This window comes from Sparus aurata, chromosome 19 (assembly GCF_900880675.1).
Source record: "Sparus aurata chromosome 19, fSpaAur1.1, whole genome shotgun sequence".
In the NCBI taxonomy this organism is placed as follows: domain Eukaryota; kingdom Metazoa; phylum Chordata; class Actinopteri; order Spariformes; family Sparidae; genus Sparus; species Sparus aurata.
In genome coordinates, this window is record NC_044205.1 from 13,393,034 (window position 1) to 13,419,282 (window position 26,249).

Consider the following 26,249-nt stretch of genomic DNA (forward strand, 5'->3'; position numbering starts at 1 on the left):
TTCCCCAGCTTCCTTCAAATATATAGTTTTTAATAGGGACATACAGAATTCTGACATTTCTTCAGCAAACAGAATGTTTCGGTTGCTCGTTTGGTGTCAAATTGCCTCATAAATAGCCCTTGATGTTGCGTCTTGATTGTCTGTGATACCTCCTGCATGGGCATACTGTGGGGATCCCAACTGAGGGCCAGGATCTAGAGCTGCGAGTGCACATTAATTTCACTCATCTGTCTTCTGTGGGTTGCATCTGCTATGTATAATTCATCAAGCAACTCTCTGTTGATATCCGCATATAAATTAAGTTAGATATTGTGCAGCTCATGAATTTCTAAAGGCGTATGTACACAGTGGCACCACAGTGGTACATCAGCTCTGCTGTCTCTTGCTTGGGAGAGTAAAAAAACATTTTGTGTGGTGGAATGTTTTCAATTGTGAAATGGGTAAAAGAGAGAGGGAAAAAAATGTGGCCGACAGGCTTTTCATGAAAAAAACGCTGGAGAAGCCCCTCACTTTTGTGCGTACCGATTATGGCTGGAATCTGCTGGGTCCATTGGATATATGTGGGGTATTTTAGTGGCCCATACCGAAAAACAGAATAGAGCTGCCTGGGCGTGTCTGTGTCAGAAGGTGCACGAACAAAGAGAAGATCAGAAAAGCAGAGGAGGTTCGATCGTTTCCACCAACAACTGGCAACACACTCAGAAAAGGAGACTGAAAAAACAGGTCACGCGTGGGTGACCAACAGTGCTCCATTGAAATTAAAAATGAGCAAATTGATGGCGACTTGGTACTTTCAAATGCCATCCTGGTCTTTAACCTTAGCTCACATTTATTTCGAATTATGGTTAATTCATCTCGGGTTATAAAGTATGTGCTGTATCTGCATGTGTTGCTTTGCTAATTTTGAGGTTCAGTTGTATTCGATGAAGGTTTCAAACAAACCAAACAAACGCTCCTCACACATTCCTTACAAAATGCTACAGTCATTTGCAAAGACAAGATACCCCTCGCTGTTGTTTAGGCCAATTAGGCTCGAAATCTGCTGGGTTTGGGCCTGTGCCAGAGATTTGGAGTCAAAGTCTTTATGTTTCAGAGCGATGCCTTTGAATGGGATTGAGAGAAAGAGACTCGCCGATTCCCAGAAATGCACAGAAACCGCGTGCAGACGCTCACACGCCACTTCTGTCACTCTCATCTCTCTTTTCTCCCCTCGCTTTCTCTCTGTGGACCGCAGATAGACAAGACGACACATATTCTAAAACCAAGAGACAAACAATTGATTATATACGCTGTAGTTGCAACTAAAATCCACTTTGCAGCCAGGGAATCATACGCACACACACATGCACACAACGCAGACACATAGACTGCAGGAAAGAGTGAGCCATTGCCAGAAAAAGTGTGGAGGTGGGGGGGGGCTGAGTTAGTAGCTCCCTGCTGCACTGCTACCACCAGTTTGCTTATGTTTAATTCAACTAATTTGACCTGCACTGCAGACACGGAATGATGGAAGAGGTTTTCTCAGTGTGCCTCTGCACAGGAACCTTTGGCTCAGAGAGTATTTCATACTGAAATGGACTATATGGGTCTCTCCAATGGATGAAATAAAAAGATATTGATTTCACAGGCAAAGCAAGCAAAGCTGGAGATTGCATTTACTGTGGGCAGGTTAGCCTTTCTGCACCCTTGTTTTTGGAAGGTGGTCGATGTTAGTGTTTTCCAGATTCAAAAGGTCACATTCAAATGACAGTTGTCAACTGAACTGGATGGCATTTATGAATCCCATTGTGTGCTGGGTCAGGGATAACTCAAAGGTGCTGCATTCCTTTTCACCAGGTAGTTACAGTGTCCCGTGAGTTGGCTTTTTTTAATATATGGATATGTTCAAGTTTTTGTACATTGTCATTGGTATCATATCAACATTTACTATGCATCATATATGTCATGATTCTGGTTATTCATCTTTTGTTTTCTGTGGATTTGCCCCTGCCTGTTTTGTTTTGGTTTCTTTTGTTTTTGTTGTTTCTACCTGCATGCCTGTCTGTTTGACTGCATTTGGGTCTTCATCATTTGACAACATCATGGTCACACTACAAGTACTGTATATGAGCTGGCTTTCATGTCAAGGCAGTGGTGGGGATGGTGGTTTTTTGACAACAGGACAAGATTGGCCGTCAAGCCTGAAGCCACTGCTTCAATATTAATAAGCGTGAAACCACTGGACAGTTTTGACCAGATGTCCATGAAGGCCAAAACATGATCTTTTAACCCCAACCAAGCTTTTTTTTGTGCCTAAACCCAAACAGACCTGAGACATGGCGTTGTCAAAACCTAAAACTGAAAATTGAATCAAAACAAACAAAAGCTGTAACATAAGTAAATGTAAACTGTTATAATATCTGCTATTTGCAGAAGTGCACACTTATTAACATTTGTTCCGGAGATTTGGTTTGAGCTGAGAAGCATCTAGTATCATTATCAAACTAATTTCAAAGGTGCGTGTCGTTATTTTTTTTCACAGTTTGAGCCCCTTTCGAGAAGGCGTTTCAGACAACACAAGCACCAAGTGTGAACTCATAAGGGAAAACCTGTCCTCTTTCCAAAATAGGAAATTAAGGCATATTTCAGGGGTTAAAAATTGGAACACTGATTTCAACCGAGTCTTTATAGGCGCGTGACAAGTTTGTTGAACTGTTGAATAATCTGGGATCACAAGGTCTAATGAAACCAAAGGCACACAGTGAGGTGTCTCGCTTTGATCTTCTGGAGGGTTCTCAGCCCGCCAGCACGCCAAGCCTTAAACTGTTATGACGAGGGGGCGAGCATGGGGCGGAAGTTTTTAGATCCCGTCAAGTGTTTCAGAGCGTTACATCATTTCCACGTCTTCCACCAGGAGAGTATTGCAACTGTTTTTTTTGGAAGGAGTCAATACCTTTTCCCCCCATACACTGTGACGGGTCAGTGAAGTAGCTTTGGTGATACGACCACACACAAACACAGATGATTTATATAGAAGCACACTTTGCTGTTTTGTATACAGCGTAGGAAGTTCTGCAGCCATACTGTGAGGCAAATTGAATATCCATTGGTGGTTAGTCAGGCTGTGTTACTCTCTCTCCCACTATGGCACATTCACTTAGGCAGCAGGAGGCCAGAGAGAGCGCAGAGGTCTCCACCATGTCTCCAGCAGAAGCTCATCGCCCTCAGCCTCATGACCAACAGTGGACACATTTTCTTGTCCGGGCTGCGTAGAGACGGCTTTGCGCTGTGTCTGACTTACGCACATACTGTAGGTGTACACTTGATGCACACGCGCACACACACACACACACACACACACGTGCGCGGTGAATGTATCCCAGTGCGTATACTGTGAGGAGAAAACATACACCCACTGTCTAGTTTATCTTCTTTGTCACATACGACCACAGGTTAAATCGAGGGTCAGCAGGTTAACGGCACGAGTCCAGGGGGCCGTGGAGGTCCGGTTGTACAGAAGCCCAAAAGCTGTTAGCCGGATTGCTTGGTTGCCATGACAGCGCAGAGATCACCTGTCCGCTGCAGTGATGGAGTGATATAATGGGCCAGAAGAGGGAGGGGGTCAGATTTTTTGAGGTGTACACCAAAGTAAAGCAAGAAGTACCGATTTCGTTTGATCAATAATAGACTAATATGACTGTAGATACTGTATGCAGCTGCAGTGCAAGTGTGAAAAATTGGCAAGCTTCTGACAATACTAATAACAGGTGCTTTTTTTTTTTTTTTTTTTTTTACTATTTCTTTGGCAAGAAATACTATGATGTGATATTCTTGGAAGCTTCGAGGTACTCTTAACTACGTGAAGGGATAGGTAGCTGTTCAAAGTAGTGTTAATAGCGTGTACTTCACGGAAACAGGGTAAAAAAGGATCCCCCTACAAAGGAACAATGGATAGAAACAGCAGAGGAGGAAAAAGTGTGAGAAATGGACATCATTCACGACACAAAACATGGTGACTCTTTGCAGATGGATAGAAAATGTAACTCCCAAAGGAAAACTTATTTTTATATTGTTTTGTTTTCAGGTCCGCGGGTTTGTTTGCATCCTCATCTCCTGATTTTGTGCGTTTGCAAATGTTTGAATTGTCAAAAAAGGGGGAGACAATGTCTATCTGTTGTGTGTGTACTGTATCGGATTCTCATGGCTTGCCTCTTATCTATTTTTCATATCCATTGATCAAACATATTCATATCTCTCTTTTTTTTTCTTTTTTTTTTTTTTTCTTTTTATTTATTAATGTGACAATGGCATGTGTAGGAATACCCAGCAGAAAGGCAAGATCTCATTACCTGTGGCCTCGTGAGGAGGGAACTCATCTATCATTGAAGCGGGATCATTATGAGCCGTTTGGGGGGGATATATGAATCTGAAATTCTAATTTTTATAGTAGCAGCCTGTTGAGGGAATGACTGAATGGAAAATATGACAGAGTTAATTGCAGTTGTTGTAATGTCTGAAGCCAAACTGCGGCCAAGGCAAAATCAGTGACATTAAATATAAGGGTACCATTGAACCAGTAACACCACCATGAGCCTCCTGTTGTGGGCCGACAGATAGACAATCGGACCGACTGACAGATCGACCTATAGTGCTTCTTGATTAAGATTTAGCAGTTGCATTCATTCAGACGTATCTCATTTCACTTGATGTTAAACAGATATAATGAACATCCTCCAGCCAGTCGCAATCGATTCCACGCCAAGCAAAATACTTAGATATTTATCACTCCAAAAATGAACACGGAGGATACGTGTTAGATGTTTAAAGCAGTGCGTCAAAGTAATCGTGTTGTTTAATTTTTTGCTATTGATTGATCGTGCTGCAAGATGTTTGTCTGCAGTAATTCCGTCAGTGCATAGCTTTATGCCTGAGGGTGTGATGCCGTGTGTTCTACTCTTGTCTTCTCTTCTCTTCTCTTCTCTTCTCTTCTCTTCTCTTCTCTTCTCTTCTCTTCTCTTCTCTTCTCTTCTCTTCTCTTCTCACTTTTTGGTCTTCTTCTCTGCGCAAACACATTGTGCAGCTACAGTTTTGTTGACAAGAAAGAGCAAAAAAACAAGGACAAGTGGCTAGAAAAAAAATAAAAAAATGTGGCAATCTGGATCTGCTTCTTTGAATCTCTCCCATCAATCAAACAGCCTTCTCATGGTAGCTGGCCAGTTCTCACCCTCACAGTCTGACGAGGTCGGTTCATGTGACAGACTGACGTACTGTTGGCATAAAAGAAAAGTGTTTGGGGGGATCCATATTGAGGTTTTTTGGAGAGTTGCAAACATTTATCAGGATAAGTAGCAGCAGACTGAGATTTCTGCGTTTATAGTTTCTATTTTGTTGATTTATTCTTAATGCCACTTCACGACGGTATGATTTCACAACTATCAGTGTTTCTGTCTCCAAGCTTATGAAACGTTTTTATGTTTTTATATTCCTCCTTACGTCTGAGCCTGATTTGTTTTCTGTTTCCTTGGAAACATTGGTCACCAAATACAACTGCTCACTGCCCTGTAGTATATCAAGGCCATCACACGGGGGTGGCATGTTTTGTCAGTCTTTGTGTTGAACCCCTTTGTGTTAAAGCACTTCAAGAGACTCAAATGTATTAGACTTAACCAGCTCTCAAATAGCCTTGATATCTTGTTTCTCTTACTTAGGCAGGAGGCTGAGCTGAACAATAGCTCCTAGATGAAGTACATCGGAGAAGGATTAGATAACGACGTCTTAACTTTTCCCCTCCAAAACAAGCAATGTATCTCTCTGTTGGTCTCTGTCCATCTATCACACACACATACACACACACACACTGGAGGGCACAGTAAAGCCAGGAGGTTAACAGCTCGCTGAGGTCCCATATGTCTCTAAAAGCAATACAGCAGATAAGAGTCTGATCACACCTCTGAGGAAAGGAGGGAATGAAAGAGAAACAATATCCTGACTGCTTTTTAATGAGCGACAATGGAGTAGCAGTGACTGGAATTGACATAGCGTCTCCGAAAGTCATGCCGCAAACAATACGCTCTGAACATCTCTCTGTGTTTTGGATTTATGATGAATTGCTTTCTTGTGTCTTTGTTTTTTGTGGAAAATTGCTTAGAAAGGAGTGAGTCAAGATGCAGGCAGGGACACCTCCTAACCTTGATCGCTTTACTGAGATCACACAGAGCGCTCAATGTCTGGCTTCAAATTTTAAGACGCACACGCGGACACACACACACACACACATACACACACACACACTTTGTCCTCACACAGTTAGACAGACTAACCAGCTGCCCCAAGGCCCTTTGGCTTGTGAAAAGGGACAGAGAGCTCTATTGTTTTCTCTGTGATTCAGTTATTACACAGAGATTAACACAGTGGAACTCCTCTAACACCCAAGGGCTTTGGACCCAGAGAGAGCGAGCACTGAATGCCTTTATCTCTCTCTCCCGGTCACCCTATCTCCCTCTATTTAACCGTCTCTCTGACAGACACACACATACTTGCACATGATGTTATGCACTTATTCAGGCATTGCCAAACAAACACTCACAATTATGGCTAAAAAGGGCGAACACGCACACACACACACACACACACACACACGCACGCGCACACACACATACACACACAGACACACAGACACACACACACACACACACACATACACAAACACCAACAAGGAGGAGGAATGTGTTCAGCAGCTGATAAGGAGGAGAACAGGACAACAACATTGGAACAGAAATGCCAGCACAGCGACAAGTCTTTCACACACACCTGCCGCACACACCTGCACAATGCATTCACATGCACACACACACACATAAAAAAAGGATATAGAATCCTGTTATTATATTACTGGTAATGATGGGACAGATGCTGCACGACGGGTGCAGCAGCAGTAAACAAGAAGATGTTATAGAGCAACGAGGCAAATTAGAACTTTGTTGCCCGTTGATTTACATCACAAAATGGCAAAAGCCATTCAAATTCTGCACTTCAGCAGATCTACAGACAATGATTATCTCAGAAGCAAACATATAACAACAGCACATGAAAGAGACGAACAAAGAGAGGAGAAGGAAAGGAAAGATAAAGACCGGCGAATGGAGGGAGCGATGGAGAGTGGGAGGTAATGACAGTGAGAGAGAGAGAGAGAGAGAGAGAGAGAGAGAGAGAGAGAGAGAAGAGAGAGGATGACATCATGCTGCTTCGGTCCCAGTGGGGTCTCCCTTCCTCTGACAGATGTAAGGCATCTCAGTGGGATCAAACACTACCAGCAGGAAGACGTTCTGAGCAGCTGGAAGAGCATGAAAATAACATCCAAGCCTCCAGTGTGTGTGCATTCACCTCCATGTGTGTGCTCCTTCACATGGATGTCAACTGTTCAGTGGCACGCATCACACGTCAAACGGTATCAGAATGTGTTGTATCTGTGTCAGTTCCCTTCACGACACGTCGAACAGTGCATATTCTAATATTGTTTATTATTCTACTGTATAAGAAAGTGATAATACTGTGGTACTGCTGCATATGTGAAACATTTGTACAAGGCCTTTTGTGGCTCTAGAAGATGTTGCATTGTGGGTAATGTAGGCGCCAGGATTTAAGAAGGAAGAAGAAAGTGAATAAAAAAATCTCTTGTTCTGGTTTATAGACTTTTGTGGGCTGATTTTCAAAACCTCCTGCCTACATTACCCACCATGCAATTTAGTCAGTGAGTGACATCACCGGTGGCAATCCATCAGATTACGCTTGCTTCCCCTGGAGCCACAAAAGGCATTATTCTGCCTTTTATTATATGCCGTACTACTCCAAACACAATTTAATGTGTAAAATTAGTGGAGTTACCCTTTTCAAGATGTGAGATCCCTAATACTCATCCATGCATTTACACTTTATGTGGTTAGTTCAAGTAGACCGATGAATGGCACGGTTAACTCTTTTGATATCTTATAAGATTATTAATGGAATGCAAGCATTTGATAAAGCCAGGTAGAGGCTGCTGATATATTTGAAAGCCAGTGATTTAGTCTGTCTCTCTTATCTTTACTTACAGGTGGTTTCATAGCTCTTATATGTAAATGCAGAATAGCTGTTGTGTGTGCACGCGTGTGCTCGCAAGAGCTGTCACCTCATGTAAATGATATATGTATTAAATGTCAAGGCTGTGAAGGATAGGGATGGGTGGATGTGTGCTGATATAGCCATGTTCCCAACAGCTCCCTGGCCTCTTTCATCCAACTCTCAGGGGTATACTCTTCCTGTCATGCCACAGCTCAGCCTCTACACTGTGGCTTTATAGGTTTCATGCTGTGGTGAGCTCCAGCCTCGGCTATAGATGGAAATAATAAAACTTTATATTGTGGTGAGCTACATTATATATAGGAATGGACTGGCAGCAATATGGGCATCTTCGGAGTCTCAGGCGAAGCTATTGTGTACTTGCAATATCCTCTATATAATGGTTTGATATGTTATTTTCATCTTAAAATAAATCAGTTAGTTTAAAATACCACAGATAATATTTGTCTTGGGAAATGTTTTTTTTTTTAAGTGAAATTGAATTTTAACAGAGTAACCTGTACTGTGCACACCATTTCTTCCGACAGTTATTTCCTTTTTTATAAAATTGGATGTCAGTTTACACTCTTTGCAAGAAAACTCATCTTGTGTCCTAGGTGTAGCTGTCTTTTTGTGCTACTGAGCACTAGGAAGTATCACCAAGGCGATAGGGCTAAGCAAGTTAAAGCAGCGTTTCGGGGGGAGGGACAATGCTGTGAATCTACTTTCCCACCCAGATTTCCCCAGCTGGTTGCTGGATTCAAACTAGTGAGGCGGTCTATTTTTACTGTATGTGTCTATTTTGGTTTGTAGAACAGCTAGTTACGTAACCAATTTAAATACACCCTGTGTGTTTATGTGTGTACTTGCAAGCAGATTGTGTTTGAAACTCACGGAGGCTCACATGATTATCAGACTGCAGCAGGGCATGTGTGAAGTCCTCTCCCTCCCTCCCTCCCTCCCTCTTACTTTTATCTCTGTCTTTCTCCTCTTTCCATACTTTCCTTCTTTTTCTCCATGTCTATCTATCCAGCACACTTCGAAAAACCGACCCCTGTCAGTTTTGATCTCCTGCTCTCCAAGTAGATGCCCTACTTATTTATTGTGGGTGGGTGGGGGGGTGGGGGGGGGACATCACACTGTAGATTGGAGAGCGAAACGCAAACAAGAACAAAAACAACTGGAAGCAATCTCAGGAGGAGGCAGAAATTAGTCAAGAGGACAGGTTTATTGAAGATTCGGTTTGTGCAGAACAAATTCCGCTTGAATATTAACACTCTCGCGTTTACTACAGCATGCAAAACGAGAAATACAGTCAGATAGTAAATGACCACCCATATTTCTTTGGTCCTGTATCTCATTTTCCCCTCTTTGGTTCTGCCACAGAGGAATGCCCTCTGTCATTAGATCACAGACCGACTCAGGCCTGCCGTCTCAGAGATAACACCCAGGTAAATGTTGGGGCCCCGTCCCCTTTGAATGCCAATCATATCTTTACTACAAGACAGCTCGTGATGACTATCACGGTCAAGGTTATCAACCGAACCCACTACACCCTCATTGCTCTCTGTCTCTAACGTCCTGTGATCTGTCACACACATCCCCGCCCCACCCCCCCCACACCTCCTCTCTTGCTTCATGTCTCTCTAGTAAGTATTTAAGATGGGTGCTGCTTTTATAAGCACTTCTCCTCTCAGTCCAGTCACGCTACCCCTCCAGTCAGAGGGGCCGGGAATGCACGTCACCTCATTCAGTAACAGGTTAGTGCTTGACAAAAGTCTGTGGCTTGGTTAATTATGGAAACATTGATGAGCATTTTCCTTTGAATTCCAAGCATTTTAGAGGGGAAAACATGCCAATATGGTTTGTCTGGATGTACAGGAAACCAAACTGACTGGGAGCAGGTTCCGTTTACTTGATTTAAGTTAATGGACATGACAAAAATGAAACAGTTGCGAATAAGCTTAACAAGTGTACAGTGCTGGTGTTCTTTCCTTATTCACTAATTCAGAGGCTGAAGCTCCTTTTAATTGTAACATGTCTCTGTTTTATGAGTGCAGCCAGATAAACATTGGGGTAGTAGTGTGTTTTCAGCACCTTGGACAGCTCCAGGGTGCCCCTCCATAACAAGTATCTGGTGTCTGCAGTTATATTTGGAGCTTTTATGTCGAGCGTTGGCTATCACCAGCCTGATTTCCACTACGGGGTCTCAAATAGCCAGCCAAAGCCCACTCATTATTATTGTCAATCAATTTTCCAAAGAGCAGAATTACCAAGGTTTGGTTTGGAACTGGATGCCCACAGCAGTGAAGCCAGACTCTAGCTGACTACATTAAAGGAGGTATTTGAGGTGGCTTTAGCCTGATTTGGCAGTGCTTTCAGGCAAAGGGGTAATGATGCTTAATTTCTCCGAAATGGCTAGCAGCATTGTCCTGAGGCATGATAATAATAATAATGAAAAATGCAACAAAGACAAAAGCACTATCATGGGACTTAAAAGTAATTATCTCTTTTGTATCTCGTCCATGAAGAGAGTCATGAAAGGGTAGATTGTTCCACTGGAAAACAGAAAGAAGCTGTTCAGTGTCACAACCGCTGCTGTGTAATTAGGATATTGTAAAGCAAGTGCATCAGAGTCACGCTGACCGTGTTTCTGTGGCTTGCTACTTAGTGTTAACTTTTACTTTCACCCTTCTGGGACTGGGAGAAACCTTTGCTTTGATAGAATCTTGGCACATAATATATTAAATTGGGATGCCACATCTCAGGGACTAGATAAAGAACACACATTCCTTTTTGACCCTCCCCAAAGTCAATGCATTAAAGGCAGTCGCAGATAGATTCTTCTATCGGTAAGTCTTTAGAGGTTTGAAGTTACTGTGAAATGCACATTGCCTTGTGTTTCTTCACAGGATTGTAAGTCAAGGACAATGTTTCTGAGACATAAAGGAAGCTCTCAGTGACTGTAAAGAAACATTGGGAGCTATTAGTAGTCTTCCCTCAGGCAGCTGCTAGCTGTTAGCATTAACTCTCTGACAGACTTTACTCTCATTGCTATAAATGGATTTGGGGGAAATTGCACATCATTACGCGCATTTCCGTGCTTCGGGGGAATGTATATGCTATTCTTGCCATGTGGCCCCTGCTCCAAAGGAACACATAGCACGAGTTTCTGCCCGGAACATGTAAGTCAGACAATGAGTCAAGATGCAGGATACCTATATGTGATATTTTTTTGAAGTATATGTTATGTACTGTGTGTGTGTGTGTGTGTGTGTGTGTGTGTGTGTGTGTGTGTGTGTGTGTGTGTGTGTGTGTGTGTTGGAGGGGGGTGTCTGATTCTGTGTGTGAGTGAATGTAATTAGATTTCAGTGAAGGAGGTCAGGAGATATATTTTAAAAAGTATGACAGAAAAAGACAAACAGAGTGGACAAATGCCTGGGCTGAGGTTACGTGGACGATATTTCTTCAGTTTAATTGAAGTCACTCTGTTTTCATTCTTATCCTGAGAGTCCAACGTAACTGTTCACACAGACGCTTAATAATGTGGTCAGATGTTTGCCTTAAAATTCTCCAAAGCATAACTTCAAAACTTTTTTTGCAATGTGGTCCTGCCTCGCGTAGCTTCTAAACTGCCAAAAATAATAATGATAAGAAGAACAGATTTTCCTGTTGCACACATTATGAAAGGTTTACACCACACTTCTCATCCCAAGTGAAAATTCCTTCCGATCAGACAGGATCGTGACAGTCTGTTCTGACTGAGGTGGTTAAATGAGGCATTTCTATTCGGAGTGAGCGATCATTATGATTATTAGTGGGATATTTGGGTCCATGTAAATGCAGCCATTGACAGATGTTGAGACGAATGATCGTGGCTGAAAAAACCCAACCCAACAATCAACAATAGTTCACTGACAAATTGTTTTATTTGAACACAGGAAACCAATGGCACTGTCTCATAAAATGCAGACCGCATTTCCCATAAACCCTGACGCTTATTGTCACAAACACAATGCTGTCAGTGCGCCTGTCTGTGCAAGATTTTCCGCTTGGTTGAAAAATCAGTTTGGTTAGTGTCAGTCTGCAAAAGGAAGGAAGGCTGTTTGTTTGTATCCTGTGTGTAGTCGGCAGCAGGGTGATTATAAGGAGATTATCAGGTGCACATTGTTCTGACAGGTGTGAAGGGAGTCAGAGGGAGGTGTGAGACAAAAGAGAGAACTGAGACACAGGAAAAAGGCCTGATTTCTTCCTACTCTCTCCTTTGTCTCAGCGCTATCTTTCGTCCTCTGTCCCCTTGTCTAATATGTTCTTGTAGCCTCCTCATCACTTGACCTCTCTTGCACACCTTCTCCTCACTGCATAGTCTCCATCTCCGTTGCTGTGAGGGGGGAAGCTACTGTAGCTTCCTGCCTGCCTCCCATCTTTGGTTCCAGAGGTGACAGTGGTATCTGTGGCGTGCTGCCTTCCTGCTGACAGCTCTGGCTCTGGGAGGCGACAGCATTATTTCAGACGTGTTAATGAGCCACAGCATCAGTATTAGTGTGCCAATCAAAGTGAGGAAACCTGCTTATTGTTTCTCAGACACAAGGTTCAGTGTTGCATTTGTAATCAGCAAAAGTCACATCCTCATTTCATCCCCAACACCAGTGCTGCTTTATTTCACTTAAGTCACAGCTTGTATTGACCCGTATTTCACTGTGAGGTTTGGAAGTCTGTGTTATCGCCAGAGGACTAATAAGTGTGCTGTGATTTAAGGTCAACATTTGTAAGTCAAATCTAGCGTCTCAGATCCCATTGGCCCAAATGTGGTGAAGCTTGAGAGAGATGATGCATCGTGACACTGTGATTGGCCCAAGAAGTGTCTGCTGTTATGGAGAATGACACACTTCACAGCGATTTGGCAGTTGCAACACATTCAAGATCCAACTTCTTATTTTCATAACATCAGATTGATTTGCAAACAGATCTGTTTCTCTCTTTTTTTTTGTCAGATTGTTGCATGTTCTGCTCGCCTATGAAGCAGCACATTCCTAATTGCCATTCAGACGTATCTCTCCTGACTGTATAGTGGGTCTGGGATCAAATAACACCCCAGTGGGCTCCTCAGTCTGTCTGTATATCCCCCCTTCCTGTCTCCTGTCCGTCTCCTGCTCCCAGTCTGCTTTTCTCTGCCTCTCTAACGTCAAAATCGAGAAGTAAAAGGAAAGACTATGGGGGGGAAAGTTTACAATATTCTGTATCAGTAAAAAAAAAAAAGAAAAAAAAAAGTTGGAATACTTTCTACCTCTCCGTGGTTCCTCTGACTGTGGGAATAGAGATTTCTGACTTTGTATGCAGATGGTTTCTCCTGCATGTCTTCAAACCCTGCACCCAATCTAGGTCAACCATCTCACTGCTTCCCTGCTGCCTGACTGAGCTGTGTGCATATATATGCGGGCGCGTGCGTCTGTATGAGCTGCACTCTCAGTGCTCCAGGCTACAACAACAACAAGAAAAAATTGGAAATGTATTTGCTTTTTCTTCCTTTAAGAGAAACCTATTAAATATTAATTTTTTGCCATGTAGAGGACTTCGAAATAATTGGTGTACTTAGAGTAATACAGTAGAGTATATCATAGAAATGCAACAGTGGCAATAGCTGGGGGTATTGATTGAAATAATCAATGTTGCTGTCTGTGTTGACTGCTTGCGCCCGGACTTTTGAAAGCGAGCAAAACAGGCCTAAGGCATCAGATCACAGTAGTCTGTGACCAGCCTCCTGAATCACTAAAGCTGCTGGAGACATGAGCCACACCCAGCTCCAGTCTCACTTTGTGCTCTGGTGACGCCTCGTCTGGGGTTATCTGAGTCTGTTCATTTCTCAGAGGGTACACAAGTTTGAGAAACCACTAATACGCATATTTAAGCCTTGCATATGGAAGTTCACACTTTTACTCCTTTTAGTACATTCATGAGCTCCGGTGCTTCGGGACTACATGAGCACTGATATTCTTAATAATAACATCAAATTCATATTTGGGTATATTTGCACTTATTTCTAGATTTGGACAAATTTGCACACATGCATGGATTTATGAATGATTTATATTTGTGGTGAACATGTGCTCTGTGCCAGAAGTGTACTGGAAAGGTACTCACAGAGATATGGGAATTATTTCTGATGGAATAATTATTTTATATTTAATCAAAATCATAACATACTAGAACACTTACTACAGTGCTGCACCAGGGTTTCAAATATCATATGAAAGATGAAGCCATGGATACATCATCTTATATTTGTGGCTGACATCTGTGGCCCAGCCGTCCCGTTTAATTCAATCAAGCCTTTGACAGTATCAAATAAAACATATTTAAACCCACCAGATCCAGCTTTTTTTCCCATCAAGATCCATGTTTTTATATCTGAGAAATTCACAATTCTCCGGGGAAAATTCTGTTTTTGTCCTGTAATGTTAAAGAGTCATAAATAATTCCTTGATCTGTCCCTTTATCCAGATTTACATGTAAAGTTAATGGGGTCCCTTTGGGGCTGAGAACCATCCTCCATTCAAATTTCAGTGGAAATCTGTAGTTGTTGCTCCCCAATGCTGATACCCTTTGTTGTAACATCTTTCAACTTTGATCACAGGAAGGGATTGAACTTTCAGGAATGGTTGTCAAATATGAAGAGAGCGATAAGTCCTTTAAATCCCACGTATCAAATCTGTCTTTGTTGTTATAGTGTTCTTCTTTTCAGATTGAACGTGCTTCATTTTAGTTCATGAGAATCACACATGCACATTAGAATACTGTATCTATTTTTGGTTGTGGGTGTGTTTGCATACCTAGAAATGTCTGTTGTAAATTGTGATGTGGTGTGCGTATTTCTCTCTCTGTGCCGTTGTGTGTGTTTCCATGCTGCCCTGCCATCTCTCAGCACCGCCGACTGAATTATGCATTATTCAGAATTTAATATTACTTTACATGGAGGTAAATTGGAGCTATCAATCATCTCAGACATTCATATGTGGCAGACTCTGGGAGTAATTTTTGAAAGGCAAAGCAGTCTTTGGAAATCAGGGGTGATTGGCTGGGGAAATTGGGTGTGGAAATTCTAATTATTATTTCTTCATTTTCCAAGCTTTGCCTCATTCTGATGACATTAGCATTATTAGCCTTATGTTAGGGATAATTATTATTTGAGCTCTTGAGGATGCTGATGAAGTGAACTCGGTTAATGAGTTACAATATATTAAAAACTCAGAAAGTCAGACGTTTCTATCACGTCTAATTTGCATGTCCTTCATTTTGAGTTTCGAAAACAGGCGAACATTGAATATGAGTTACCATATCAAATCGAATTATACAGGTTTGATAGCTATCAAATTCTATTTGAAATTTTTAATTACATGAACATATTGACATGAGTCAATTTCAATACGTCATTAACAGCTCCGTGCCATGTCACAATGAGCCATTTTAGAGGCTTTTGCCTTGAAATGTGATACAGTGCATTAGCTCCCAGCCTATTTGAGCGTGTCAAAGGAAATACTGACTGAATGCCTTCTGTATACTGTGCTTATCAGGATTTGTTTTATATTTTTTTCTTAATAAAGCACGTCCACAGAATATAAAAGTCCTACAATAAGGGCTGAGCTCAAGAACCAGCCCTGATTCTCAACTAATTCCAAATTTATGAGAAGTGGATATGAGATTTACACTCACTGATGCCTGAAACTGAATTTTTGACTATGCCATGCACACGCACACAAATGTATAGTGGTTACAATATGCCGACCAAAGCCAGTGCCTACAGGTGTGGCAAAACTCACGAAAGACAGCAGTGATACCGCACACTGTAAACACTTTGCAAGACAGGTCATCTTCAGAATTAGTAAACAATATTCCTACTTGTGTATGGCAAGATGGAGGATATTCAAAACGCTCACAAAATAACTAGCATGCATTTCTGGGCTGCAGCACAATGCTTGCTTTAAAACACTGCTGCGCAATGACTGGCTGAAATGACAAGCCTCATATATCTAGCTCCATAGAGTTGAGTTTGATAGCAAGAAAAAAAATCAGCAATCTGAAAACATCAGTGGTAAACGTCAGATTTTGGTGACAGCCTCTCAGGAGTAATCTGTTATAAAAGGCCTCCTGCCTCAACAGTTTAATGCAGCCTCAAGCATGTTACATTATAAGCAGAAAGACTGATGCTGGCTCATCCCTGAACATGAACCTCTATTTCTGCTATCCACAGACATGAATAACTCACGAAGGAATACAAAAAGTAACAACATGTCATCAGCCCGGACTCTTTGTGGAAGTATATACTGTGTATACATGTTATTAAATTATGTGTGTTATGTGTTATTATGAGTGTGTTCTAATGCTTGTAATATTGAGTGCAGTCGCTTATTTTATTTACTCATTGTCTAAAATTAAAATATGAAGTCAATATGCAGATCCTGGACTCCTCCTGGGTCTTGGCTTTAACTGTAAGATGCAGCTGTGTTTGTTCTACCTGTATTGTAAGTTTCTGTGTTGCTATCAGAAGATCATTGGAGTCGTTTGTCATATTCTAAAGTCAGTATTGAGGATATTCTCTGTCAGTTATTTGTGTGTCTCATCTCCTTTCAGTTTGCATATTGCCTGCCACACAGTTCAACTCCATAGCCTCGTGTAACAAAGCAGCATTACACAGTCTAGTCAATAGATGACGCTCATTCTTGGACAATGTTGCCAGATTGGACTAAAATTTTGGTCTGGTGGACCATGAGTTGGGTGTTTTCTTTAAATAGATACATAAAAAAAAGATACAGTGTATATAAAAATTAATTAATCAATTAAATAGGTTAGTTAAGTGAGCACATCCAGTCTGTCCACACAAAGACAGATTTGTTATGTATGCTGCTCCTTTATTTTATCTTCATTTCCAAGGCAGAGGGTAGTAATGGAATTATTATAATTTTTTTTGATAAGCCTATTATGTCATATTGGAAAAATGGGACAAACCAGAATAAAGTTGCTAGTGTTTAATGAATTCAATTTGTTATTGTAGATACAATGTGTGCATTTCTTTTTTATTCTTTTTTTTTCTTTTAACAATTGGGCTGGAAAACATAAAACCAATCTGGCAACACTGTCCTTCGGTAGACAGGACGTCGCGAGCTCTATTGCATAAATGAGCAGTTAGCCTTGTTTTGAGCAGGAGAACTACACCTGACCATCTTCATTAATCCACAGGTAGTTAAAAATGTATATTTTCAGAGGGTGGAAATGTAAGGTTCTAGTGGTTATATTTGCATTGACCAGGCCAAATTTGACCAAGGTTTAAGAATTTAGAGGGATGTTACCATATCGTTAGCTTGCTGGAGTCACGTTTGCGTTAGTGCCCACATGTGTGATAATTAGCCTCGTGTGAGTGCAGGTGTGAGAGCTAGGTAGCTCGCTAGCGTTGTTAAAAACTGGCTTCTTCAGTGGGTAGTGAAATGTATATATGTTCAGTATAATGTCAGGTGATTATATTTTCTTTAAATGCAATATGTTATATAGGCTGGATGGTTTTATATTTGAATAGGAGGTTTAGAAGGTAATACGAGACATGTTGATGAAATGGCAAATTAAACATTCTGACATGCCAGCGAAAACGGAGGACAGGCTTGACTGACATGCTCTTTATTGATCCACAGTGTTGTCTAACCTGTGTATCCCTTCCTGAAGGTCAGGATATCCCCTTGGTCTGGGGAATGTAAAACATTTTTTACACAGTTTCACCTGTCACAGTAGGAAAAGCTCAGGTGCTACTCATAACATTAGTGAGGGCTCAGCATGACAGTGATCCAGCATTCACAATAACAGGACCCTGAAACTGAAACAACTAAATTGAATTCAGCCGTCGTTCATTTTATTATGTACACGTTTGCTTTTCTACTGTGACATGCCAAAAATGATAAATGCTTATTGTGTGTTAGCACACAGTAGACGTACACAGGGATTCAAGCCCACCTAGAGTTTATCACGTCCCAAAGTAACCTCCTCCTTTTTGCACTGCCTTCATTGCGCTCTATCTTTGCTTAGACTTGGACTAAACTTAGATTGCATTTCAAAGCATTGTAAATATTTCAACATTGTCATTTCATGTGAGGGGAAAAGGCACTTTTGATTGTATACCTTGGAGAAGCCACCCACTCAAACATGTCAAGGACAATGGCTTCCTGATCACGCCACACTCAGGATGTGGCCTGGGTTTGGAACAGGAGATTGGACTAAAGAAGAAAAGTAGCAGCTAAAATCAGGTCAAAAATAAGAAAATTCTTTGTTCAATGTCAATGCACATCAACAGATTGAGCCCTAAACAGTCCAACACACAACTTTGATGTATTTTCTGAAGACTTTAGTGCTAGGGGCATTAAAAATCAGGTCACTTACTACCTTTCTTCAGGAGGCATTTAAAGCAATATTATTTAACCTGTAGATTCTCTTAAATAGATCAAAATGATTGATTAACCTGTTAGCATTGTGTATTTACAAGCAAGAGTCACAGCTTTCTGAAAACTGCTGGCCAGGGCCCATATTCACAAAGAATCTTAAGGCTAAAAGTAGCTCCTAACAGGCGAATTTAGGAGCAACTCCTAAAAATAATGGGCGTGTCAGTCGTAACTTTAGGACTCCTAATTTTTGAAAATAAGAGTTATTCACAAAACATTTTAAGCCTAAAAGTAGCCCCTAAGTCTGGGAGACCTTAGAAGTAGTCCAGAGGACTCCTAACTCGCTAAGACCTGGTCACAGCCAAATGTTTTGGAGACGCTAAATGACAGGGAATTATTAAAACGATGTCAGATGGACCGTGAAGGGACTGAAGTTGTGGTTGAGTTGGTGAGGGACGCAATAACGTTCCCAACCAACCGAAACAATCCAATAACGCCAGAGTTAAAATACACACCGGTATTTGGCTACGGGGAAAATGCAGCTCTTCGCACGGGACTAGTATTACCTGGGGACCTCAAGTGATTTAGAATTTATCCCACCACGTCCGTGTTTCGTGCGGCGCATTCGCACAGGATAAGCAAAGTCTGTGTTTTACTGACATTATCCCCGGGTCGATCACACCGAAGCCCTTGCTGGAGCAGCACAACTGTTATATATGGATATTTTTAATATAATAACTGGTGAGCCTGTTGAAAGATGGAAAAAATGTTCCTTACCGCATGCTGCCATGCATGTAATCAATCTAATCATCTTTCGAAATTTCGCTCTTCTGATGAGCCTCCTGAATTTGCACCCAAAATGCTGTCAAAACTTTCATTTATAATTCCCAACGCAGCCTCCATAATTCTCGACCGGGAAAAAGGCAGAAAAAAGGTGGAAAACACAAAAAACCTTAAGAAAAACAAAAAACGATCCCAAATCACAGAGATGCCGATTCGCACGGGACTGATATTATCACATGACCTCTGTGTTTGGTGAAATATGATAGGTAATTTGCGGTGGAATTTTTACTTTACAAATTATGGACATGGCAGATTCACACGGGATTAAGATCACAGACGACCTCCGCAATTATTAGAAGTTACTGGAGGTCCCCAGGTTATACTAGTCCCGTGTGAATAGGGCTTTTGTCAATCGGAAAAAGTTGCATTCCATCAATACACAAATGGTCTTTGACGCATGTTGCAATATACTGGACATTGTTGCGAAATGGCCCGGATCAACACACGATTCCCGAATTTTAATGGAGAGTGGTTTAACGCAGCTTTTCGAGCAAATGCCGCTTTTATTGGCAATTCACGTTTTTTCATCGGAATCTTCTAATTTGTAGTTTTTGTCCGAAGCGTTTTTGTTGTGGGGGGGGGACTTAATTCTCATCATAAACACATTTCTTTTTCCAATATCTTTCCATAGGCTTTGTCATGGGCTTGCAGGCAACTTCCTTATTTTCACTTCATGCATTGCGTAGCCTAAATGACTTTTCAATGGGCTGCCCTGTCACTCAACAGCCAATCACCGTTGTCACCGCTTCTAAGTGCGTCCTTATAAAATGACGTCATCCATAGCAACAGAGAGTTACTTCTAGTTTAGGAGTTCACTGTTTTCATAATTAAAAGTAGGTCTCAGCGGCTTTGTGAATTACTTTTAAGAAACGACTCCTACATAAAAACTTTTAGTCCGATTTAGAAGTACTCCTAACGTTAAGATAAAAGTCTTTGTGAATACGGGCCCAGATTATCAGAGCAGTTAGAATTTGAAATGTGAAAAGTTAGAAGAAATTTGGGATGAAAAGGGTATAAAAACGGAATATAAGGTTAGAGGGGATGGCAGGGCAATGCAGTTGAGCCAACAAGGCATGAGGTCAGGCAGCTGACGGGTCATAGGGTAAAGGAATGGGAAGCACCAGTGGACCTCAGAGGAAAGTTTGTCTACTTAATGTGTATTTCTGTGTGTGTTTGTGTAGAACGCACATTTTCATGTTAGGTGTTTTCTGCCGGAATGGGCAGGTGCAGAGTCCTGTCAGGTCATGGTGTGAGCATGGGTCAGAGGTGCCCATCCTGCCAAATCCTATGACTCAGGGTGTTAGTAACCCCTGTGCTTGTACGTGCATGCATGTGTCTTAGCCTGTGTGTGGTGCTCAATGACCTTTTTTTAAAACTGTGAGCAGAAAGTAACGACATAGTAGACCAAATTCCCACATTCAATATAAATGAACAACCAACCTAAAACCTGGAAACTGGGTGATGTCTGTCATTTGAATATTAAGCCTACTTGGCCTAATACTTTAAACTCATATGTGATCAACTTAAAATGTGATATAATGCTGATTGGTGTATCACGTCTTTTGATTTGCAAGCAAATATTAAGCATATCTTTTAGAATCCAAATGAATCTCAGTTGAAGCAGATTAAACATTTGAAATTTCTACTGAATCACTTACTGTAGACTTAAAGAAAGTCAGTGCTTACTGATGTGCTCAGTCAGCACATGTTTTTTGGTTCAGTCTCAAACTATATTTGCTGGGCTATAGAGACATGTAGGGATTACATATTGTAATATTTGGTTGAAGAAACTCATGAAATTGATATGAATTGCTAATGAAGATTGAAATTGCATCACTCTACTAGAGTTTTCGGGACTACAGAGGTCCATGTGGTTGTATGGTGTAGTTACAGAATGATGCTTCTCTTCTCTAATAAACAGTCTTTGGCTGAGTACACATACTACTGGCTTGCATTGCAGAGATCACAAAAACTAAACAAAAGCCTAATTGGTCTGAAGAGTTACTCATAGAATTCATATTAATTGGTAACAGCTGATATGACCTGCGTCTGCTGTGGTTTGTAATTCTAACCAGTGAATGCACAGTCTCAGATGAGAAGCTGCTAGCTGAATGTTTTTTTACACTGCTCTTTTAAGAGAGGAGAGATAACAACTCTGTACTATTGGAGCTTAATGAGTTCATGTTTTTTGCCAACGAGGGTGTCAATACAGAGTCCTCTAATTTTCACTTGCATATGTGAGAGTAGTGCTGTGCTGTAAAACACAGCATTACAGCGAGTCTCTCCTGTCATTAAGGAAAGCTGTGCTGCAGCATTAGCAGGCTGAGGTCGACAAAGTACAGTACAGATTTGGATTTTAATCAGCTTTATTTTAGCAGATACCAATCCATGAAAATATGCCCAGATCTGCCAGATATTGATTTTAGGTGTGGTTTGGGACAACCCTGTTAAAGAAAATATACCACTGTGAAAAATCAACAGCATAATTCCACTGTACAAATGCCATGACAATTGTTCTGTAATTGACTTGTTTTCACATTGCCCCTAAAAATATAGGGCCCTATGATTTCTGCGATCACGGAATCACGGAATTGGCCGATTAAAACGGAATCTACTTTTTAACGCGGAATTTGACATAATTTCACTGAAATGTTGTTCTCGTGTGGAAGAGGAACGTTTGTCTGGGGAAAACTGCACGGGGAGAACCAAATCTGGGTGGCACAACAAGTCGCCGTTGCCCCCCTCCTCACAGACTGAGCTCCCCGGTCAAAACATTGCAAGCATGGCGAAGTGGCTGCCCACGGCTCTGTCTTCGTCGGCGAAAAAGCTGAGAAACTTGACATTTACCCCTCAGTACAGAGCCGAGCAGTTCCCGAACGACTTGTATGTGTCAGGTGAACTGCAAAGAAGCAGACCCTGAGAAATCATAATTAAAGGTGTAATGCCGCTGCATCAGAGTTAGCCACCTGTCCGATTCATATTATCGGCATATGATACCAGAGTGACTGTTAACTGCTGCTAACAGTAGCTGCTGTTAGCTAGCTAGCCCCGTTAGCCACAGCCCTCTTAGTTGACTCTGCCTGGGCTGGGAGGCTTTTCTGGATCTGCCTGAGAGCTGACCATATTTTTATTCAATGAAACCCATAAAAACACAAAATATACTACTGTATGAAGACATGATGAAGTCAAAATATTTTTGATGCATTTTACTGTACTGTACGGTACAGTATTGAGGAAATATGTTTGTCCCCTCAGTTAATTTAAGGTAATTTCTATTTAATTTGTGTACATTTTAGTTATTTACATTAAAAACACACTGTTTTTGGTAGTATAATAAGAGTAAATCAGGATTCATAAAAATTTAAACGGAAAAAACGGAATTCCCAAAAATTAAAATGGAAAAAATTGAATTTGGGAAAAAATAAAACGGAATTTGGGAAAAATTAAATGGATTTTATAGGGCCCTAAAAATACTGTAGAATGTGACATATAAACAGATACAAATGCATTAAAGCATCAATGCAGGAGTTGGATAATGGATTAAATGATGTGAATGCTTTAGAAAGATAAATATTAACAGCACAAGAAGCAGACGCGTAAACAAAGAAAATTGTCTCAGTTATTCTTAAACTTCTAAGGGCAACTTTGAATCAGGTAGTAGAGTACATCGTCCACTAATCCGAAAGATGGAAGTTTCTCCAGTCTGCATGTAGAACTGTCCTGAACCCCAAATTGTGTGTGACTGATGAGATGTCGGTCATTTAATTGTTCAAACTTTACTTGAGCATAGAAATATAGCGGGGTGCTTTAGATAGAGAGTGCTGTCTCGCTCCTGATGAGCGGGTCGGCACCTCGCAATGCTATCTGTGCATAAGTGTGTTTAATTCAGTAAATCTGGCATGTGTTGTAAACGGTTTTGAGTGGTCGGTAGAGTGCATTGTATTGTACATAAAGCAGATATATGCCTGCAAGGAATACAGAGTAAGACACAGTATTCCTTGATTCTCCTTTGTTACTGTAAACTTGTGAAGAAAATAGTCATAGCAGAACTTCAAACTAGGATGTGCAGTTTTTCTTATGTTGTTTACACTTTGTTCCTCAAGGAACTCCCCTAAATGCTGCATCCTCTACCATTCTGTCAAAAACAGGAGGCTTTGTCTGAGCTTTTCATGTCTTATCTTGGCCTGAGCCAAATGAAATGTCGGGCCATCATTCCTCCTCAGTTCTATTGGAATCCGCACACAACTCAAATCAGCAAGAATGCGCTGCAATTTAATGTGTCCCCAGAGCTACAAAAGCCCCATCTCGGCGCAGGTTCCTGTTATATTGTATACTGCAAGATGTAACACATCTATTCAATAGCAGCTCAACTCTGCCTGCTGACAATAGCCCAGGAAGAACATTTGGGTGGTGGAGTATTGTGACTTTTGATGACAAATGTGTTGGTACTGGGATTATCTCTAAAGCAGCCAATATACAGTCAGCCAGCTTTGCAATTTTCTGAACACAGCACCCGTCTGGACACTAATCACAAAAGGTTTGTGCCTTCGCTATACATGATCACTGGTTTCCTCGGACAATAAACGGTGCACAATGATGTGTATTGTTGTATGCAGAAGCTCAAAAATTGCATTGCTGCTGGGTTTGGATTCAGATTTCTTTTCTTTTCAGGTTTGCATTTACCAAAATCACTCAAACCTTGCTTAGCTCCCTGATTGTAATTGTATTCATGCTTGTATTTGTCAGTTTACTGGATATTGTGAATATTGTGTCAGAAAGCTGTGGGATAATAGATTATTTGATGAGCCTATGCCAGAAAGCACTGTTTGTCAGTGTCAGTAAATGCAAAACAGCCTCTTAGAGGGCAATGAGGAATCAAATGTTCCTCTACCTTTATTCAGAGCGTAGATTTAAAAAAGCACACATCCAGTGGGTATGGACATTGTGACTTGTGAAAACAGGTGTATCTAATAACGGCTGCATTTCATTGAGGTGTGCCAGTGCAGGGTATTGTGCAGGCTGGCACAGTGGCTTGGCTTAGTGGCACTGTTATATGGACTGACGCCATCATTAATGTTATTAGTCACACCTGTGATTTTCCTGCCATGAGAAAGAGCTGTCATGCCTATTTCAAAATACAGTAGGTATTAGTGCTACATATGTAACTGAGTGGCGTGTGGAAACAAACCCAAACAACCACAGCACACAACTACAATACTGCGAAGGAGCCACAGATTAAATTATTGATGTTGCACATGTTTACGTAAGTTCATTCTGTTGTGGCAGTTCGGGGCTCTAGTTCATTGCTGGAGGTGTTTACTGTGGACAACTGCAGGACTCCACAAAGAAGGTGAGGCAAGTCTTCCCTCTGCCCACTGACATGCATATTTGGCTGTCTCATTCAAGAGAAATGCGGCAGCCAGCCAGCTGGTGTAATATGGTCTTTGCTGGGGTTCTGGTTGCTCAGGAGCCAAACTGTGGTGACTCATCTCCACTCAGGAGGGGAGATGCCAGACACAGTAGTGGTGTTTGTCAGTGAGAGTGAAAATAACCATCTGCGGGCCATCTCGCTAGCATCTTTTATTTACCGACACCACCCTGTCTGGCCTGCTGTCTGTCTGGTGGTGAGCTGACTGGCTGATAGACTGACTGGATGTTTGATTTGCAGGCTGTCTGGATCCTAAGTGACTTTGTAAGCTCACTTGCTTGAGGCTAATGGCTCACTTACCCTCAACGTCTGTCTGATCGACTCTGTAAATGACATTACTTTAAATAAATACTTGCTCTCATAAACCTGCTTGGAACTGTAAAACACTTTTAAATATTTGTCTGAACTTACACTGCAGAAGTTTACAAGCACCAGTGTGCATATTTGTGTTAGTTTAACCTAAGCTAAACTAGATTTGCATCTCCACATACAATGTTAAAATTCAAGCGCTGAGACAAGCAGCAATTTGTAAAGCAGGAGACTCCATCATGAAATTCCACACTCCATCAGTTCATTATTTAGTCTTTTACTGAAGTCAGGGCCGCTGTATTGACAAAATCCTGTCCCCATGGTCTGTTCTCTGTAAGACTTGCAGACACACTTCCTGAGTTCTCATACTTTTTATTTCTCTCTGCCTGTCTGGGTTATTTTTTTCTGTCGATTTTAAAATGATCTCAATGAATATAACGAAAGTATAAAGTTCTCCAGAATGTTACATTTTACAAGTGTCAAAACATGCATCTGTTTTCACTTCTACTGTGTTTGTGTTGTATGATAAATTGTAGGAAAGACAAAAGTCAGATCTTGTCATGGAGGACTGTTAATTGTTACAGTTGACAAGGTGGTCATTCAGTACAGTTCAAAGACCCAAATTTTGTTAAATGTAACTGTAATAATTGAGCAAGTCTCATCGCTTTTAAATTAACATGTCAGTTAGAAACCTGTCACTTTCCTGTACTCTAAATGTAATTAAAATTGTGAGAAGAGGAAATCACAGTTTAACAAAGAGTCTACAAAGACCCTTTTTGTGAAGTGACATAATGGCAGTCTGTTTGTGTTGCAGACTTATTGCTGTTCCTATTTAGAGTCCAGGTCTTGTTATTAAATTCACATTCACACTATATTCACAGTAGTTTAGACTCAGGTTTTTGGCCCACTGACTGACTGATGTGCTGAAAGGATTGGTTCCACCTGATATTAGGTGTCATACTCTGTCATTTTCTACTCAATCTGTTATCAGTCAAACTTAACTTTGTATGAGATACTGGCATCTGGGGATAATGTGAAAAAATGACTTTACAAGCTGTATTTACCGCTTTATTAGACAATTCAATCATCATTTTTTTGTAATAGCACTAATCTTCATGGCATAAAAGGTAACACTTTGCAACAGAAATGGACCTCTTGCTGAGTAGGACAAATAA

The 26,249-nt window shown here is 41.1% G+C and overlaps 1 protein-coding gene across 3 annotated transcripts in view; it reads left to right on the forward strand.

Annotated features, from left to right (window-relative positions):
- Positions 1 to 26,249, forward strand: part of ctnnd2a (catenin (cadherin-associated protein), delta 2a) — a 271,445-nt gene that overhangs the window by 12,232 nt on the left and 232,964 nt on the right. The gene's annotated exons all lie outside the window — the stretch shown is intronic.